The sequence below is a fragment of the Podarcis gaigeae genome (genome assembly GCF_964106915.1).
Source record: "Podarcis gaigeae genome assembly, chromosome: 8".
In the NCBI taxonomy this organism is placed as follows: domain Eukaryota; kingdom Metazoa; phylum Chordata; class Lepidosauria; order Squamata; family Lacertidae; genus Podarcis; species Podarcis gaigeae.
The window spans coordinates 46616338-46630059 of NC_139684.1; the positions used below are offsets into that span (position 1 = coordinate 46616338).

The 13722-nt window shown below is 42.5% G+C and overlaps 1 long non-coding RNA gene across 1 annotated transcript in view; it reads right to left on the reverse strand.

Annotated features, from left to right (window-relative positions):
• Positions 1-5771: 5771 nt before the first annotated feature.
• LOC310850678 overlaps positions 5772-13722 on the reverse strand; it is a 29255-nt gene continuing 21304 nt past the window's right edge. The window contains exon 3 of the long non-coding RNA XR_014567413.1: positions 5772-5834. This is a non-coding gene — a long non-coding RNA (uncharacterized lncRNA). The remainder of the gene's footprint in view (positions 5835-13722) is intronic.

Here is a 13722-nt window from a genome sequence, read left to right on the forward strand (position 1 = left end):
GGTCCTAAAGCCCGCCGGAGGGAGGGGCAAGACTCAGGAGGCTCCGCGTCAGAGGAGTCCAGGAAGGAGGGAACCCCAGAGGGCAGAAGGACCCAACGCAGGAAAGAGCAGCGCAAGAGGTGGAGCCGGGCTAGAATCTTAAACTGGTGTGGGTGGAGCAGTGAGTCAGAGGGGACTTAGCCGGTCTAGCGTTAAGACGTGGGCCTGCGCGCCCAGAGCTTGGAAATGGAAACTAAACTTCAATAAAGACTTTTGTATATAATATCCACTGGGCGTTGGTCCTCTGTGAGCTGGGACCTAGCGGCAGTCCTGACACATGCGTTTGTGTGTGCATGCACACATATATGTGCAAGAGTTATGATTTTTGTTACCCTTTCTTCTGGATCACAGCCAATATATATCGGGATTTTACTCTCAAAGTCCAAACATTATTATTTATTTTTTTAAAAGAAATTGAGTATTCATAGCCATAAGCCTTATTTACCGACGCCCTGCTGTGGTGAAAATAACGTTAATACACTCAGCTGAAAAATGCATTTCCATTTCGTGATTATATTTCTTCACCTGAATGTTCCTGTCCCTCCGCAAGAGACTGCTTTACCATGTACAATGGGACTTTAAAAACCAAAACTGATCAGGAGCTGCATCGTATAATTTCAAGTCCATTTTTATGTATATTTATGCTAAACCTAAATCATGTTCTTGATTTCCATAAGCAGGCTGTATGAGATGGCAACCTCTGCCACAATTTTTAGAATGTAGACAGCTTTGATGAACAAAATTGATAGGTACAGGATGAACAAAAGAATACTGATGACATGCATATAATGCAATGCTTGATCAAAAATGGTGAACATGTCAGATGATGGTTCCAAAACTTAAAACTGCTTTTCAAAAGTTTGCCAGATATAGAAGAAAGATAAGAATTATGAAGTCTGATCATATCCATACATGCTAAAAATAAATTTCACTGTGTCCACCCTATATATTACAAAAAGCATTTAAATGTTCAGGTATCATCAGTGATTTTACCCATTTCAACCCAAGCACGTCTCCGCTCCTCCACATGCAGCTGCTGGGCCTTACCTTGGGCCAGTCACACTTCTTTGAAGTCTCTCAGCCCCACTTACCTCACAGAGTGTTTGTTGTGGGGAAGGGAAAGGAGAAGGGAAAGGAGAATGTTAGCCGCTTTGAGACTCCTGAAGGGGAGTGAAAGGCAGGATATCAAATACAAACTCTTCTTCTTCTTCTTCTTCTTCTTCTTCTTCTTCTTCTTCTTCTTCTTCTTCTTCTTCTTCTTCTTCATCCCTGTTGGATGTCAATTGCTACTCTGGATGAACCTTTGGTCTAATCCAATAGGGCATTTGCTCTGTTGTTTGTTGTTGTAGTTTAGTCATGTCCGACTCTTCGTGACCCCATGGACCAGAGCATGCCAGGCACTCCTGTCTTCCACTACCTTCTGCAGTTTGGTCAAACTCATGTTATAGTAGCTTCAAGAACCCTGTCCAACCATCTTGTCCTCTGCCATCCCCTTCTCCTTGTGCCCTCAATCTTTCCCAACATCAGGGTCTTTTCCAGGGAGTCTTCTCTTCTCTTCTCTTCTCATTAAGTTGTATTATCCTGCCTCAGGCAACTTCCCTGCCTGAACTCTATTTTGTTTAGGTTAACCAGGTTGATTTATTATTGGAAGATCCTCTAAACTGTCAGTTTTTGAAAGAATATGATCTTTTCCCATAGTATGGTCTCAAGAACCTTATTTAGATGTGTACTGGCAAAAGCATTCTGCAAAAATAAATAAATAAAAAATGATAGGCCTTTTCTGAATACTAAGTGAAATGTACCATTTTGTTCATGAAATGGAAGTAAAAAAAGGAAAATGAATACACCCACAATGCATCTGCCAAAGCAGGCCCAATGGCAAAAGGCTACCTCTTGTTAGTCTGGTGACAGATTCCAGATGTCACACAGTTGGAGGCATTTGCTAAAATCCATCTGAGCACCTGCAGCTCTCAGAGGTGACAAATGTTAGATAAAAAATGTGTCTACTAGTGTTAAAAAAAAGAAAGAGGCAAAAGATTCATTCGGTGCTTCACCTAGTTTAACACGGTACCTATTAGCTAAGTGCTAACCTCTGCAGCTCCCATTTTCTCCTGTACTATTTAGGCCTGTCCTCCTTTACCACTGTAAGTTTATCTACTATCTTACATTATTTTACTATTAGTAAAATGCCCATTTGGCACCCTCAGAGAGTAATTATTTTGCTGAAGGAGTTCACGCACATACTGGGAAATTTGGGTTTGCAGAATTTAAGGAGTCTGTTGCCCTAGGGGCAGAAAATTCAATTTAAGAAGAATTTGTTTATTATTATTATTTTGCAGTTAGTAAAGTTATGGGGAAAACACATTGGAAAGTGTTATATGAATAAATATCCCACAAGCAAATCAGAATGAATGTTCAACAAGCAGATATAGTCAAACCTCCATCTAAGCTTTGTGCAAGCAGATCGTGGTGAATATTCAAGACATAGAAGGTGATTTTTTTTTTTTAAGATGAGGAGTTTGTATAGGGAGGTCTAGCATTTTTAAAGGTGTGGGGGACTTTTCTATATGTTTTGAACACACCTGCATCTACACATCTTTCAGTAAATAAATGTGGTTTACTGATGCTGAACACTGGTAAAACACCATACAAAACCAACCAGGGTCATATATTCCAAGGGTCAGCAACCTAAGGCCCATGGGCCAGAAGTGGCCCGCAGAGGTCGTTTGACCGGCTCACAAGCCGCCCTCGAACCGAGCTGCCCACTAGCGTGCTGTGCTAAACCGGCACAGCGCAGCGCAGGGACTTTCTTCCGCGATGCCAGAAATTGAGTCTGTGTAGACGCAGACACCGAAAACCGCATCTGCGCATGCGTAACCTGGCCCACAGGGGGATCTCAATGGGACCGATCCAGCCCAGGCAAGATAAACCTTGCCGACCCCCTGATGTATTCAAATAATATCTGGACTGCTTTTCTGAGTGTTTTTAATCAATTCATGAGCATACATTGTTAAAATAGAGGTAAAAAACACATGAAAGAGCTGAAAGCTATGGGAAAGTTAACAGGAATAGAACTTTCAACAAAACTCTAGAGAAGAGCAAGAGGTTTGGAGCTCAGTCTGGGGAGGGTTACAGAGGAAAATAATTTTTGTAGGAGAATGTTACATTTAGAATTTGGTACCACAATCTTAGAAGTATGCTTTAGACACATGCTGAATGATGTGCAATAGTTTGTTGTTGTTTTTTAAAAAATCATCTTGAAAATAATAAAAATGTGGGTAATACACAATGGTGCCTGGCTACAAGAAGATTCTGTTCCATGCAATGGGGCTTCTCTCCTTCCTCCTACATTGCCTGGCTGTTAGGATCCTATCCCATCTAGACCTTGAAAATCTTTGGAGGAAAATATTGAGGCCCTGCAGAGAGTCCTATCTAAGGGATGCCACACCTGGGCCATCAAGAACCCAACCAAGTACAAACCCTGCCTTGCTGATTCCCTTTGCTGATTCCCCTAGGCTATGAGGGAGATGACCCAACTTCACGCCCTTGCAAAAGAAGTTCAGGTGAAGAGGGGTTATCAGGGACAATTTAAGCCTCTTGTCTCCTCTAGATCTTTGTTGGTTAATAGGTCCATTTTGAGATTCTTCATCTCCACCATCGGGTGACTGGGAGTGGCTGCCAGGAAGGTATAACACCAGTCCTAAAGGATCTTCACTGGCTCCCAGTCCATTTCCGAGCACAATTCAAAGTGTTGGTGCTGACCTTTAAAGCCCTAAACAGACTCAGTCCAGTATACCTGAAGGAGCATCCTCACCCCCATCACTCAGACCGGACACTGAGGTCCTCCTCCAAGGGTCTTCTGCTGGTTACTTCACTGCAATAAGTATAGTTACAGGGAACCAGGCAGAGGGCCTTCTTGGTAGTGGCGCCTGCCCTGTGGAATGCCCTCCCTTCAGATGTCAAGGAAATAAATATCTATCTGATGTTTAGAAGACATTTGAAGGCAGATCTGTTTGGGGAAGTTTTTAAGGATTGATATTTTTATTATGTTTTTAGATATGTTGTAAGCCAACCAGAGTGGCTGGGGAAACCCAGCCAGATGGGCAGGGTATAAATAATAAAATTATTATTATTGGCTCAGCTCTGACTCTGAACATAGCCTCTACACCAGGTTCTGGTCATGGACACTTGTGCACCCTTCAAATCTGCTCCATGGAGATGGGAAATGCTCAGTAGCAGATGAAGAAGAACGGGGGTTTTGGGTGAAAGAGGAATTCCATTCATACTGCCTTGGATAGTGCCCTATATTTATATAATGCTTTCCACTAGCACTGTTCTCATAAATGTAGAATGAGTAAATACATTTAAAGTGAAGCATGATCAGATGCAACAATATCATCAAACATGGAGTCTAAAAAATTCTAATAGAGAGAACAACAGAACCAAATCACCTTAAACACACACATGGCATTGTATTTGGATTTACAATGTATTGATTGACTGACTGACTATAGTAGCAACACATTTTTATTTTTTTAAGTGTTGCTACTTTAGTCATAAAACAGTGGAATAAAACACTTTGACAGCCTAATGAAATGCTTGCTGGGTTTATCAGTGTGCCCTACCAGCTTCCACCAATTGGTGGCATCCATTTTTTCTTTAAAGCTTTACACATGTTTGTTAATCAGTCACTGACTCTTCCACCAAGGGCCATTGTGGATTAATCAGCAGATGGAACTTCCATATCAGCTTCTTTTAATTTATTCAAACCCTAGATTCCTTCCTCTCCTGTCTTTCTGGAAACAGTGCATTGATTCATTTATATGCCATCAAGTGAAGAGAAATCAAGTGATATGTATGCAGGGCTGAATGAGTTTGAGATGAGGTATATAAGCCAAACATGATTTTCACCTCCTTTCCATTTCATTCACGGTATCATAAGGTTTATATATCATAAGGTATATGTCCAATCGGACATATAGCTTAGTGTAAAATATTAACTCTGCCTCTGGTGGGTGAAGGGTTTTGTCCCTCCAGAGAATCTTAGGCAATGAGCACAAAGCATATCTGTGTTCAGATAATATTCGATGAGTTCCTATTTAAGTCTACTTATGGATCATTCCAGTTATTCCATTAGGAAATAGAAGTATTGCTCTGCCAGCCTTCAAGATTATGTATTGTTAATGTTAGCTTTACTTTTGCATTAATCGTATCCATTATGCATGAGGCAACTCAGAGGGTGAGGGTGTGTAGCAATTTGTGGTTTGGAGACTAAACGTCTGTCTGAGGGCACTGCAGAAGTCTTTGTGAGGGCTCTTTCCTAGAGAGATTGGTGTGAAACTCCTACACAGAGCCAAATACTTTGCTCTGCTGAATGATAAAGAGAAGGGTGGAAATAATAGCTCCTATTTTATTGCTGTTGATGTCAGCATTATATATCCTTTGGGGAAAGAACAAGCAGCATTATGCTAGGTATTCAAAACCTGGCAATGTTTGTCTGTAGCATGTGGGAAGTGTGTGCATGAGAGACTAAATGCACACAACTGATCAATGCAGTAATATTAAAACTCCAATCCTGCTTTTGTCAATTCCACATTAAAAGAAAAGACACCCCCTTTCCCCTTCCTGCAAATACTTGAACTTCTATTGTTAAGGATGGAGTTTATACAACACTGACTATAAACTGATGAAGACAGAAGAGAATATCAACAAAGAGAAGCCTCATTTGGTACCTTGGCCTCTGTTGGACATAATCCTGGGTTTGGTGTCAATTGGCCATCTCCAGGTGGACATACCTTAATTGAAAAGATTCATCATTTTAGGAACACGGTTATTATAAATGGGCTCAGTTCAAGGTATGGATTTTAAGCTTTAAAACTCTAATGGCCCCTCCAGACAACCTATTTACTGAGCATTTATCCTCATTTGCTTGCACAGAGCTTCCGTGGTGGTTAGATTATATCCAGTCTTTATTGAGTATTCATTCTTATTTGTTTATGGGACAGTTATATGACTGTATACATCCTGATTTGCTTGTGCTGTGTTTGTTCATTCCACACTTACCAATGCATTTCCTGTCAGTCTCCTAGTAAAAGCCTGTGGTTTGTTGGTTGGTGTTTTTATTAAGGGGGTGGGATTTGTTCCACTAGGGTAGGGCAAGAGAACCACAGGCCCAGGAGGTGGATGCAACCCTCCAGATCTCTCTAATAAGCCCTTGGGACTCTCTCCAGCCTGAGGCAGGTGCATATAGTTTCTATAGGTGTACTGACTACAACTCTATGGAAACTAGTGATATAAAAGGCAACTGTAGGCTATTCCCAGTAAACTGCTTGTGCACTGTGATTTAGCCTTGTGTTATTGATGTGGCTGAATGTTGATTGGTGGATTTTGTGTATGACTCCAGCAGGGACATTGTCAGTGAATATAACATTGTAATTGCTGGAGGGAATGGAACTGCCAGAGACTGCATGCCAGTGACTGCTATTTTTACTGTGTTAGCACTCTTCCTGATATTGATATGGTGACTTTGACTTTATTGCTGGGGAAAAGATAAAGTCACATCTGACTGCCCTATCCTATCCTTTATATACATACCAGCAAAAAGGAATAAAGATACCTTTCCTTTATGAAAGGGCTTGCCCATTAAACATCTTGCTTTGTCCCCAGCACTGGATTCTTTCAGCTCTTATGGCTGAAACCTCACCACCTCTAAAGCAGTAAGTCAAGTTAATCACTCTTACTGCATTTGATGCCAAAGCCCTGTCTCTAGCAGAATTTGAGAGCTGTCAGAAAGGGGCTTTGTGTGTACTGAGTGCATGACCTCATTCCGTCAGTTTCCTCTCTGGTACCCAACCATCCAGGAGAGATGTTGTAGCAATTCTCCTTTGCAAGCAAGCATTGTGATCCTCATTTGCATTTTCACCATATGCTCATCTTACCAGGTTTCATGAAGTCAAGTAGCTCTTGTGGTAGACTTTCAAGAGTTGCCTCAATGGAAAAAGATAAATGTCAAAACCTGAGGACAGAAGGCCATCACCACACTTTGGGGGATGTCATCAATGAGCGACCTAAAAATTGATACATAGAACAGGTCCAGAAGACAAATGCAGCCCTCCAGGCCCTCCCTCTTTGGACCTTGGGATTTTCCCAAGATATCCTCCATAGTTTCACTCCTCACCAGTCCTGATTTGCACCCTGCCTGTCTGGAATGGGTCGTTGAGCTCTGATAATGCCTCTTCGCTGCCTTGATGAAGCATGCATGAGCATGGGGGGGGGGGGGGAGTAGCTTACTGTACAAAAAATAAAATGCACCTGTGATATTCTTCCCACTTTTGCCTCTGTCCTTGTCCACCACTGTGCTGCAGTACACTAGGAACCATGTTGTTGTTGAGTCGTTTAGTCATGTCTGATTCTTCGTGACCCCATGGACCAGAGCACGCCAGGCACTCCTGTCTTCCACTGCCTCCTGCAATTTGGTCAAACTCATGCTGGTAGCTTCCAGAACACTGTCCAACCATCTCGTCCTCTGTCGTCCCCTTCTCCTTGTGCCCTCCATCTTTCCCAACATCAGGGTCTTTTCCAGGGAGTCTTCTCTTCTCATGAGGTGGCCAAAGTATTGGAGCCTCAGCTTCACGATCTGTCCTTCCAGTGAGCACTCAGGGCTGATTTCCTTCAGGATGGATAGGTTTGATCTTCTTGCAGTCCATGGGACTCTCAAGAGTCTCCTCCAGCACCATAATTCAAAAGCATCAATTGTTCGGCAATCAGCCTTCTTTATGGTCCAGCTCTCACTTCCATACATCACTACTGGGAAAACCATAGCTTTAACTATATGCTAGGAACCATAAGAATCTACATATTGCAAAGGTTATGGAAAAAAATGCATCCACTTGAGAGATGGGAACAAGCAATAAAGATGTCTGAGTCCAATCCTAATTTGAGGCAAGCAGCTGAAATCTGGCACTCAGCCTCCATATCCCCCATTTAAGAAAATGCCCCACTACTATTTTAAGTTCCGTCTTTTACTTCTGCCCTGAAAGGAAAACAGTGCTTTGGAACAGCACTGTCAATTACAGGCAACAGAATGAGTGTTTATAGTCCAGAGTACTTTAAAGATCTGCAGCATCGCATATGTTAATTAAGCAATTTTACATCTTCAGTGCACTCCCAAGCTGCCAAGTGGAAGTAAGTGTTACTTTTTTGTTTCAGGTGACAGTTGTCCAATCTGCAAGCGAGTAAAACCCATCTCTCCACTAAAAGAAGAATGCTTTTCAGAGCAATCAAAAGCAAAAGAGATTGGTCTAAAGGAGTTGATTTGCATGATACCTTAGTATTCTGCACAGACCCTGTGGTGTATAATCAGAGCACTCCCTGCGAGCAACCCTATCCATTTGTGAGCTAGGGGAGAAAAGTTTTCTGTGATCACAATAAATAAGATGGATCTAGGCTGGAAGGAAAGTGTTTAAAGGAGGGGAGGAGAGAGGAAGAGGCCTCTGAAAGCAAGGTCAATGGAACAAAACAGAGGACAGATAGATTAAAAGGAGTTAGAAAAACAAGGTGGGCATGAATAATAATTAATACTGAGACAATAAAACCTAAAAGAATGCTAAATGAAAATGCGCATTTGCTAACTGAAGCAAGGGTCATTATACTAGAACACACTCTTTAAGGCTGAGAATTTTTAAAGACCATCTAAAAATTAGTAGGTCTGATGGTGACAGTTGTTCTCCATGATGAAAAGAAGTTGTGCCCCCCCCCACACACTGCACTCCTCACTGGTAGGTTTTTGTGGTATACAAAGCATTATACAAATATAATACATATACAAAGCATAAATACTTCCAGTCTGGGGCATCAAACCATCTATTACTATTGCTACTACTACTACTAATTATTATATCACTCCATAGAAGAGGAACAGGGACCAGCAGTTTAAGAACAACAGTCTGGATTGTTGTTGTTTGTTTGTTTGTTTATATTATTTACACCTGCCTTTCTCTAAAACAAGATTATATCCCATCCTTCATCATGTTCATGTTCTCAGGACAGGCTACAAAAAAAAAGTTACAAAAAGTATTTTTTTTTTATTTGTACCCCACCCACCTGGCTAGGTTGCCCCTGCCACAGTAAAATGACAAACATCAAAAACTTCCCTATACACAGCTGTCTTCAGACGTCTTTTGAATGTGAATAGTTGTTTATCTGTTTGACATCTAATGGGAAGGTGTTCCACAGGATGGGTGCCACTACCAAGAAGGCCCACTGCCTAGTTCTCTGTAGTTTCTTGTGGTGAGGGAACTGCTGGAAGGCCCTCGGAGCTGGACCTCAGTGTCTAGGCTGAATAATGGGGGCGGAGACACTCCTTCAGGTATATAGGGCTAAAGACATTTAGCACATTAAAGGTCCACACCAACACTTTGAATTGTGCTCGGAAACATACTCATACTAATCATTATGTAGCATAATAAATATATACCAGTATAATGAATTGAAAATTGTTTAAAAAAACTTTTGTAAAAACAAACAAAGCCAGCAGCCTTTTATTAGGAATTGTAGGTACCGACATTCCAAGGGAACAGAAAAGAATTTTCATGTGTGTGACAACAGCAATGTGGATGCTACTAGCCCAGAGATGGAAAGAAGACAAAGTCCCTACCAGAGAGGAATGGCAAACCAAGCTGTTGGACTATGCTGAAATGACAAAACTGACCAAGAAGACCAAAACTTCAATGAAGAATGGGAAAAAAATTATAATTTATCTAGAAGACCACTGTAAGCAGATGAAAACCTTAACAGGATTTTAGTAACACTTGTAATGTAGTGAATATTATTGATAATATGGAAAGATATAAAAAATATGGACCATGAAATAATATGCAGTTGAGAAGGTGGACAATAGGATCCATGGAGGGGAAGGTGGGGAGTCCAGAGTTTGGAGAAATCTCTAAATAGGGATATATAGTTTCGATTGTTATAATTCTGTATTTGTAAAATCAAATAAAAATTATTATATATGTAAAAAGGGAGGCTTGGGCGGTGGTGAGTTGGGGCAGCACCTTCCTATTTCATATCGGATAATGAAACAGGATGGCACTGTCCTTGCCCGTCCCTCAAAAATGCCATCTAAGAAGAGGAAAGGAATTCCTGCAGCAGGGCACTTTTCCTCCCCTCCCCTTCTTGAATGTACACACTGTAAGATGGAAGACCCTGCAGTATGAGGAGACCAGTCTTACAGCACACAGTCAACCCAAGTGGAGGTGACGTTCTTCTTGTCTTTGCCCCAGTCTCATCCTTGAAACTACAGTCTGTAAAGAGGAAAGGAGGAGACACTCTAAGCAGAACAGGAGGAGAGAACTGCCTTCTACTGAGCTCATTCACAGGGCCATCTTAAGCATATGTGGCACTGGGGTGCAAAGATCCACCCGGCACCTCTAGGTTGCCCAGAGTTGTTGACCTTTTCTTAGGGAGGGGGACCCCAAAGTTGTTGGCTTTTTTAAGGAAATAGTTGTTTACCTTTTGAACAGTTGTGGGACACAGGGACTCACAGCGCCAACCAAAAGGGGTTGAGAGCCCGCGCCCTGGTGCTGTGCACCCCCAGTGCCAATGGTTAAGATGGCTCTGCTCCTGTATAGGATATAGCCAGTGACAGATTTATGTATAGGCTAAGTAGACTGAATCCTCGGGCCTCTAAATCTAGGAGGCCTCACCAGCCTGCCATCTCCCCAGTGCCGCAGTCTCCCCTCTCCCAAAATTGGAAACCCAAGATTCATGCAAGGGCAGGGAAACTCAGGCCCAGCAACTATGAGACTCAGGGCTAGCCAGTTGGGGCCCAATTTGAAGAAGTGGGGCCCAACTTTAGTCTTTGCCCCAGTTCACAGTCAAAGTCTACAAAATCTCATAGAAACAAATAAAATCTATCTAGATTGTCCTAGTGTGGGGGCCCCCTTAGGAGTGGGCCACAAGCCCCAATTTGGCCCACTTATAATTGCCTTATGCTCAGCCCTGATGAGTCTGTGCAGGGGTTGGACTGACAAGCCCTGCACCTTCTAAGTCTCTGGTGTCACTATTCAGAGTACAGACTCAAGGACTTGTAATGGAAATGAGGGGGGGGGCACTTATTGGAAATGAATTTTGTCACCTCCCCCCCAAATCCCAGGACGATGAGCCCAGCCACCTTTTATTCACAATTGCATAAGCACTATACCACAGCATGGCTATAAGCTGTACGTTCAACCGCTGAAATACACACCCAATATGTAGCAATGGAGATTTATGTTATTGCTTTATGAATGAATACTGTGTTTTATTAATGGACTCTGTATTTTTGGAATTACCTAAGAGCCACAATAGGGAGCTCTAGAATCTGACAGCTAACCAATTGGGTACTACCAAACAGCGACCCCTATTGCTGAAAGCAGGTAACCAGTAGGCAATGCTTCCACTCAGCCTTTGCACTGTTGAACACCCCCTGCTGTGCAGATAATGGAGAAAGCTCATAAATTGTATCCCTTCTTTTGTCCTGGCCAACTCTATTACGCTGGTGTAAACCCTGGTACACCCGGAACCCAGAATAACATCCGCTCATACATCAGAATAAAATCCGCTCATACATCAGTGACTGATAAGACTTGTCAACCTGTTATTCCTAAATCTTCCTAGATTAAAAAGCTCCAAAATACAGGCCAAAAGAGAGCAGCTCTGGAAAGAGCGAGCCATACAATGGGCACAACCAGTGAAAAGGCCCTGCTCTTTATAGCTTTTGCCTTGTCATTTGATAGGGTGCCCACTTGCCCTCCTTCTTGACATGGAATGCTCTCTCTTGGAGCCTCCAGGTCCAATATAAAGACCATAAGAAGGGAAAGCAGGGACCTTGAAGTTCCCAACAGCTGTTAATCAAGCAAGCAAGCAAGCAAGCAAGCACACAGGTCACCTTTGTCACAGGTGTGTCACACCTATGTCCTGGCCAGGCCTGCACCCAATCTTGTTTCTGTACACTCTTGTTTGTTCTCAGTAACCAAAAACATATTATCAACATAACGAAGGAGAAAGGTTGTTTTCCTTCATTTGCAAGGAATCGTACAAAACAAAGAGGCACTAGTAAAGAAAGTTCCAAGGTGGCAACAGAAAGCAAAATAAAACTGCTTTTGCAGTTCATCAGAACTATCCAGCAATATCAAGCCAAAATAAAACTGGTGTTATTAACAGTAACCCTAGTCAGTTAATTGAGTTGGCAACTTCCATGCACATGACGCCTGATGCTAATTCCCCCCCAAAGAGTTAGATGTGACTCAGGTGAGGGTCATATGTCTTGTCAATCCCAGCAGGTATATAACAGGAAGATGATCTTCCCATGCCAAGGAGCTATTTTGGTAGCAGAATATTGCTGCCAATTGGTCTTGAAAAAGTCCAAAACACTTCCTGGCATCAGGATTTTTGCATTGGGTTACCCCAAATTCACCACCAGATCACATACCATGTCCATGGCTATAGCCTGCACCAAAAATCATGCATCCATTGTTTTGTGGGTCTGCAATGGCGCAAAGACGTGATTACAAAGTACAGATCCACATGGATTATCAGGATTTTTGCATTGGGCTATCCCAAACTCACCGTCAAATCACATATCATGTTTGTGGCCACAGTTTGAACCACAAAAATCATACATCCACTGTTTCATTCAGAATATTTTTTTCTTGTTTTCCTCCTCTAAAAAATAGGTGCGTCTTATGGTATGGTACGTCTTATGGAGCGAAAAGTACGGTAACTTATCACATAAACAAACCAACTTAGCGACAGACAGATTCATTCCACATCGTCTCTATTCCCAGCATTCTGCAGCAATACTGTTGGATTTTTTATATCTTCATTGCTGGGTTATCAGATATGGGCCAGAAACCTGCTTTCCATTTTTTGAGATTGGGAGAAAGGGTTATTATGCAGAATTGGTTTTCTATTGCAGGGCTTTTCAGATGAAGTTCTGCATTGCCACATGATCCAGTGCCCCCATGGCATCAGCCAGAGGCCAAAGTAGGTAGAGTAATGGATGTGACTCTGACCTATGTACGGTAGAATATATTCTAGCTGCACCAAGTTACAACTTTCTGCATTCACATGCCACCTACACACAACTCACACTCCAAGCAAGCAAGCAACAGGCACTATCACAGATTAAGGACACATCCTAGTCATGCAAAAGGGAGGGAGTACAGAGCAGGGCTGGTGAGAGATGTGGCCTGGGGGTGCATCCCAAGGGCCAAACTGTTAAGTCTGGAGGGTTACATTTGGTTTCTGGGGCCTGAGGTTTCAAACCCTGATCTATTGTATGTGTGTAAGGTAAAAGTAAAGGGACCCCTGACCATTAGGTCCAGTCGTGGCCGACTCTGGGGTTGCGGCGCTCATCTCGCTTTATTGGCTGAGGGAGCCGGTGTACAGCCTCTGGGTCATGTGGCCAGCATGATTAAGCCGCTTCTGGTGAACCAGAGCAGCACACGGAAACGCCGTTTACCTTCCCGCCGGAGCGGTACCTATTTATCTACTTGCACTTTGATGTGCTTTCGAACTGCTAGGTTGGCAGGAGTTGTATGTGTGTACCAAGTATCAAAATGAAGCCTATAGAAGCCAAAACAGACCTGAGGTTATTATAACATTGGAAATACATGTGTTCTCTCTCTCTCTCTCTCTCTC